This window comes from Oncorhynchus masou, chromosome 23 (assembly GCF_036934945.1).
Source record: "Oncorhynchus masou masou isolate Uvic2021 chromosome 23, UVic_Omas_1.1, whole genome shotgun sequence".
NCBI classification, from domain to species: Eukaryota; Metazoa; Chordata; class Actinopteri; order Salmoniformes; family Salmonidae; genus Oncorhynchus; species Oncorhynchus masou.
In genome coordinates this window covers 3,563,025-3,570,377 of record NC_088234.1, presented here as the reverse complement: position 1 = coordinate 3,570,377, position 7,353 = coordinate 3,563,025, and the positions used below count along the sequence as shown (strand labels likewise).

Below are 7,353 nucleotides of genomic sequence, written 5' to 3'. Positions count from 1 at the left end.
TGTGTGTGTGTGTGTGTGTGTGTGTGTGTGTGTGTGTGTGTGTGTGTGTGTGTGTGTGTGTGTGTGTGTGTGTGTGTGTGTGTGTGTGTGTGTGTGTGTGTGTGTGTGTGTGTGTGTGTGTGTGTGTGTGTGAAACCAATCCCAATCACTCAGGACTCCTTCTGATTAAATAATGATGTTTTTTATTCAGCGTCGTCATACCATCAAATAACTAAATTAAATACTTTAAACGTTTAAACTTTGTCACTAAATAAACACACATTTAATTGATCGAACTCAATATTATACTTTTTGAAAAACAGCTGTCTAGATATTTAACGCCTTATCGGATAAAGACAATTAAACAGAATAGTCAAAACAGACACACAATAGATACAAATACACCGACGTGGATAGGAAGTGTTAGCAGACACTATAGAGAGGATTCATTTATAAGAGTACACAACAGTGGAATGGGTTAGAGGTCAGGGGTCAGGCTGAGTCCTGCAACAGGTCATGGTTGAGGAGCCCAGGGATTGAGGCATACATCTCTTTCTCTCTGTCTCTCTCTCCCGTCCTCTCTCTTCTCTCCAGCTCTCTGTCTCTGTCCGTGTCCAGCACAGACATACTGGATGTAGGCTTCCTGCTGGCCACCTTAGTGCTGGGGTCCTTAATGGGGTCCTTCACACCAGGGTCCTTACTGGGCTGGAGAGGCAGCTTCCCTTCCAACCAATGGGTTACCATGTCCCCTTTACCCTGAAGAGATAGGTTAGGGGTCAGCGGTTAGACGTTAAGGTTGGAGAGAGGTCAGTGGTTAAAGGTCGTGGTTGAGAGAGGTCAGCGGTTAAAGGTCAAGGTTGAGAGAGGTCAGTGGTTAAAGGTCAAGGTTGAGAGAGGTCAGTGGTTAAAGGTCAAGGTTGAGAGAGGTCAGTGGTTAAAGGTCAAGGTTGAGAGAGGTCAGTGGTTAAAGGTTGTTAGAGATCATTGGTTAAAGGTCAAGGTTGAGAGAGGTCAGTGGTTAAAGGTTGAGAGAGGTCAGTGGTTAAAGGTCAAGGTTGAGAGAGGTCAGTGGTTAAAGGTCAAGGTTGAGAGAGATCAGTGGTTAAAGGTTGAGAGAGGTCAGTGGTTAAAGGTCAAGGTTGAGAGAGGTCAGTGGTTAAAGGTCAAGGTTGGATAAAATGATCTGCTAAATGTCTTCAGGAAGGAAGTGGTCTTCATTTTTTCCACATTTTGTTACTTTACAGCCTTCTTCTGAAATCTATTAAATGTAACACTTTCCTCATCAATCTATCAGTCTACACACAATACCCCATAATGACATCACAGGACCCCATAATGACATCACAATACCCCATAATGACATCACAGGACCCCATAATGACATCACAATACCCCATAATGACATCACAGGACCCCATAATGACATCACAATACCCCATAATGACATCACAGGACCCCATAATGACATCACAATACCCCATAATGACATCACAGGACCCCATAATGACATCACAATACCCCATAATGACATCACAGGACCCCATAATGACATCACAATACCCCATAATGACATCACAGGACCCCATAATGACATCACAATACCCCATAATGACATAGTGAAAATATTTTTTTCTTATTTTATTGCAAATGTATAAAACATTTAAAACAGAAATACCGTATTTGCATAAGTATTCAGACCCTTTGATATGAGACTCGAAATTGAGCTCCTGTGCATCTTGTCTCCATTGACCATTCTTGAGATGTTTCTACACCTTCTGAGTCTGAACAACTCTGTCAGGACCTAGGATCAAGGGACACACTCAAGTTTTTTAACACTACAATCTCTTGACACATTGATGAAAATAATCATGGCCTCTAAACCTTCAAGCTGCATACTGGACCCTATTCCAACTAAACTACTGAAAGAGCTGCTTCCTGTGCTTGGCCCTCCTATGTTGAACATAATAAACGGCTCTCTATCCACCGGATGTGTACCAAACTCACTAAAAGTGGCAGTAATAAAGCCTCTCTTGAAAAAGCCAAACCTTGACCCAGAAAATATAAAAAACTATCGGCCTATATCGAATCTTCCATTCCTCTCAAAAATTTTAGAAAAGGCTGTTGCGCAGCAACTCACTGCCTTCCTGAAGACAAACAATGTATATGAAATGCTTTAGTATGTTTTTAGACCCCATCATAGCACTGAGACTGCACATGTGAAGGTGGTAAATGACCTCGCGCTACTAGACCTTAGTGCTGCTTTTGATACCATCGATCACCACATACTTTTGGAGAGATTGGAAACCCAAATTGGTCAACACGGACAAGTTCTGGCCTGGTTTAGATCTTATCTGTCGGAAAGATATCAGTTTGTCTCTGTGAATGGTTTGTCCTCTGACAAATCAACTGTAAATTTCGGTGTTCCTCAAGGCTCTGTTTTAGGACCACTATAGTTTTCACTAAATATTTTACCTCTTGGGGATGTCATTCAAAAACATAATGTTAACTTTCACTGCTATGCGGATGACACACAACTGTACATTTCGATGAAACATGGTGAAGCCCCAAAATTGCCCTCGCTAGAAGCATGTGTTTCAGACATCAGGAAGTGGATGGCTGCAAACTTTCTACTTTTAAACTCGGACAAAACAGCGATGCTTGTTCTAGGTCCCAAGAAACAAAGAGATATTCTGTTGGATCTGACAATTAGTCTGATGGTTGTACAGTCGTCTCAAATAAAACTGTGAAGGACCTCGGCGTTACTCTGGACCCTGATCTCTCTTTTGACAAACATATCAAGACCATTTCAAGGTCAGCTTTTTTCCATCTACGTAACATTGCAAAAATCAGAAACCTTCTGTCCAAAAATGCAGAAAAATGTATCCATGCTTTGCAATGCTCTACTTTCCGGCTACCCGCATAAAGCACTAAATAAACTTCAGTTAGTGCTAAATACGGCTGCTAGAATCCTGGCGAGAACCCAAATTTTATCATATTACTCCAGTGCTAGCCTCCCTACACTGGCTTCCTATCAAAGCAAGAGCTGATTTCAAGGTTTTACTGCTGACCTACAAAGCATTACATGGGCTTGTTCCTACCTATCTTGTCGATCTGGTCCTGCCGTACATACCTACACGTACGCTACGGTCACAAGACGCAGGCCTCCTAACTGTCCCTAGAATTTCTAAGCAAACAGCTGGAGGCAGGGCTTCTCCTATAGAGCTCCATTTTTATGGAATGGTCTGCCTACCCATGTCAGAGACGCAAACTCGGTCTCATCCTTTAAGTCTTTACTGAAGACTCATCTCTTCAGTGGGTCATATGATTGAGTGTAGTCTGGCCCAGGAGTGTGAAGGTGAATGGAAAGGCACTGGAGCAATGAACTGCCCTTGCTGTCTGCTTCTACATCTGCATTGCTAGCTATTTGGGGTTTTTAGGCTGGGTTTCTGTACAGCACTTAGTGACATCAGCTGATGTAAGAAGGGCTATATAAATACATTTGATTGATTGGACTCCACCTGTGGTAAATTCAATTGATTGGACATGATTTGTAAAGGCACACACCTGTCTATATAAGGTCACACAGTTGACAGTGCATGTCAGAGCAAAAACCAAGCCATGAGGTCAAAGGAATTGTTCGTAGAGCTCTGAGACAGGATTGTGTTGAGGCACAGATCTGGGGAAGGGTACCACACAATGTCTGCAGCATTGAAGGTCTCCAAGAACACCGTGGCCTCCATCATTCTTAAATGGAAGAAGTTTGGAACCACCAAGACTCTTCCTGGAGCTGGCCGCCAGGCCAAACTGAACAACCAGGGGAGAAGGGCTTTGGTCAGACAGGTGCCCAGAACCCGATGGTCACTCTGACAGAGCTCCAGAGTTCCTCTGTGGAGATGGGAGAACCTTCCAGAAGGACAACCATCTCTGCAGCACTCCCCCAAACAGGCATTTATGGTAGAGGGGCCAGACGGAAGCCACTCCTCAGTAAAAGGCACATGACAGACCGCTTGGAGTTTGCCAAAACTCCAAAAAAAGATGAAAAAAAAGGTGCTTCAACAAAGTACTGAGTAAAGGGTCTGAATACTTATATAAATGTGATATAAAAACCCAAATAATGTTTACCTTTTTTGTAAAAGTAATATTTCAGTTCTTTTGTATTTGTAATACATTTGCAAAACATTTCTAAAAATGTATTTTTGCTTTGTCATTAAGGGACATTGTGATGTCATTAAGGGGCATTGTAATGTCATTAAGGGGCATTGTGATGTCATTAAGGGGCATTGTGATGTCATTAAGGGGCATTGTGATGTCATTAAATGGTATTGTGTGTAGATTGATGAGGGAAAAAACGATGTAATCCATTTTAGAATAAGGCTGTAATGTAACAACATTTTTAAAAAGTCAAGGGGTCTGAATACTTTCCGAATGCAGTGCATGTATCCTGTAGATATCCTGTATATATCCTGTATATATCCTGTATATATCCTCTATATCCTGTATATATCCTGTATATATCCTGTATATATCCTCTATATCCTGTATATATCCTGTATATATCCTGTATATATCCTCTATATCCTGTATATATCCTGTATATATCCTCTATATCCTGTAGATATCCTGTATATATCCTGTATATATCCTGTATATATCCTGTATATATCCTCTATATCCTGTATATATCCTCTATATCCTGTATATATCCTGTATATATCCTCTATATCCTGTATATATCCTGTATATATCCTGTATATATCCTGTATATATCCTGTATATATCCTGTATATATCCTTTATATCCTGTATATATCCTGTATATATCCTGTATATATCCTGTATATATCCTGTATATATCCTCTATATCCTGTATGTATCCTGTATATATCCTGTATATATCCTGTATATATCCTGTATATATCCTGTATATATCCTGTATATATCCTCTATATCCTGTATATATCCTGTATATATCCTGTGTATATCCTGTATATCCTGTATATATCCTGTATATATCCTGTATATATCCTGTATATATCCTGTATATATCCTGTGTATATCCTGTATATCCTGTATATATCCTGTATATATCCTGTATATATCCTGTATATATCCTGTATATATCCTGTATATATCCTGTATATATCCTGTATATATCCTGTATATATCCTCTATATCCTGTATATATCCTGTATATATCCTGTATATATCCTCTATATCCTGTATATATCCTGTATATATCCTGTATATATCATGTATATATCCTGTATATATCCTGTATATATCCTCTATATCCTGTATATATCCTGTATATATCCTGTATATATCCTGTATATATCCTGTATATATCCTGTATATATCCTCTATATCCTGTATATATCCTGTATATATCCTGTATATATCCTGTATATATCCTGTATATATCCTCTATATCCTGTATATATCCTGTATATATCCTGTATATCCTGTATATATCCTGTATATATCCTCTATTTCCTGTATATATCCTGTATATATCCTGTATATATCCTGTATATATCCTCTATATCCTGTATATATCCTGTATATATCCTGTATATATCCTGTATATATCCTCTATATCCTGTATATATCCTGTATATATCCTGTATATATCCTCTATATCCTGTATATATCCTGTATATATCCTGTATATATCCTGTATATATCCTCTATATCCTGTATATATCCTGTATATATCCTGTATATATCCTCTATATCCTGTATATATCCTGTATATATCCTGTATATATCCTGTATATATCCTCTATATCCTGTATATATCCTGTATATATCCTGTAGATATCCTGTAGATATCCTGTATATATCCTCTATATCCTGTATATATCCTGTATATATCCTGTATATATCCTGTATATCCTCTATATCCTGTATATATCCTGTATATATCCTGTATATATCCTCTATATCCTGTATATATCCTGTATATATCCTCTATATCCTGTATATATCCTGTATATATCCTGTATATATCCTGTATATATCCTGTAGATATCCTGTATATATCCTGTATATATCCTCTATATCCTGTATATATCCTGTATATATCCTGTATATATCCTGTATATATCCTCTATATCCTGTATATATCCTCTATATCCTGTATATATCCTGTATATATCCTGTATATATCCTGTATATATCCTCTATATCCTGTATATATCCTGTATATATCCTCTATATCCTGTATATATCCTGTATATATCCTCTATATCCTGTATATATCCTGTATATATCCTGTATATATCCTGTATATATCCTGTATATATCCTTTATATCCTGTATATATCCTGTATATATCCTGTATATATCCTGTATATATCCTGTATATATCCTCTATATCCTGTATATATCCTGTATATATCCTGTATATATCCTGTATATATCCTGTATATATCCTGTATATATCCTCTATATCCTGTATATATCCTGTATATATCCTGTCAGGATTTGGCCAGGGTTGTTCCAGTTGTTTGTCAGTAGATGTCCCCATTGTGCTTTTTGTCCCTGTGTTTTTCCCTTGACCCCCATTATTGTTTGCACCTGTGTCTCGTTTTCCCTGATTGTATTTAAACCCTTTGTTTCCCTCAGTTCTGTGCTCTGTGTTTGTATGTTAGCACCCTGCCCTAGTGTTCTGTGTGCTCTTGTCGATTCCGGGTAACGTTCTTGTGGTATTCTGTTTTTTTGTTTTTGTTTAGTTTTGGTGAGTTTCTTTTTAGGTCTTTTTGTGTTTTTCCTTCCACCTTTTGGATTTGCCATTTTTTATTTTTAGGATTTTTTCTTCATTAAATACACCGTCTTAAGTACTGCTGTGTCTGCCTCATCTTCTGGGTTCTGCTGTCTATTCGTGGCTCAGTTGGTTAAGTGACTGTTTCTCACTCTGGAGACCCAGGTTCGAAACCGGGTCCTGACAGAAACACAGAGCCAAAAATGAACCCAGAGGCAGCCAGTTCCCAGGACCTTTTTGCCACGCTGTCCCACCACCAGGAGACTGTCCAACGCCACGAAGCCGCCCTGGTTCAGCAAGAGGCCTTAATGGCAAGACATTCTCATCTTCTGTCGGAGATGCTGACTTCCATTAAGCAAATGTCTGATCGACTTACCCCGGCAACAGTTCCCGTTCCAGTACCTCAAGTTCACGTACCCATGGCAGTTAACCCCCTGGCTGAACCTCGTCTTCCACCTCCCCAACGGTTCTCAGGTGATCCAAGTGCTTGTAAAGGGTTTCTCACTCAATGTTCTCTCTCCTTTGAGCTGCAACCCTCGTCGTTTCCCACCGACCGGTCTAAGATCGCATATATCATCACCCTGCTGTCGGAAAAAGCCCTGGCCTGGGCTA

General features: G+C 39.1%; 1 pseudogene; it reads right to left on the bottom strand.

Moving 5' to 3' along the window:
* Window positions 1–471: 471 nt before the first annotated feature.
* The window catches only part of LOC135511224 (atrial natriuretic peptide receptor 2-like), a 70,275-nt pseudogene continuing 63,393 nt past the window's right edge, over window positions 472–7,353 (bottom strand).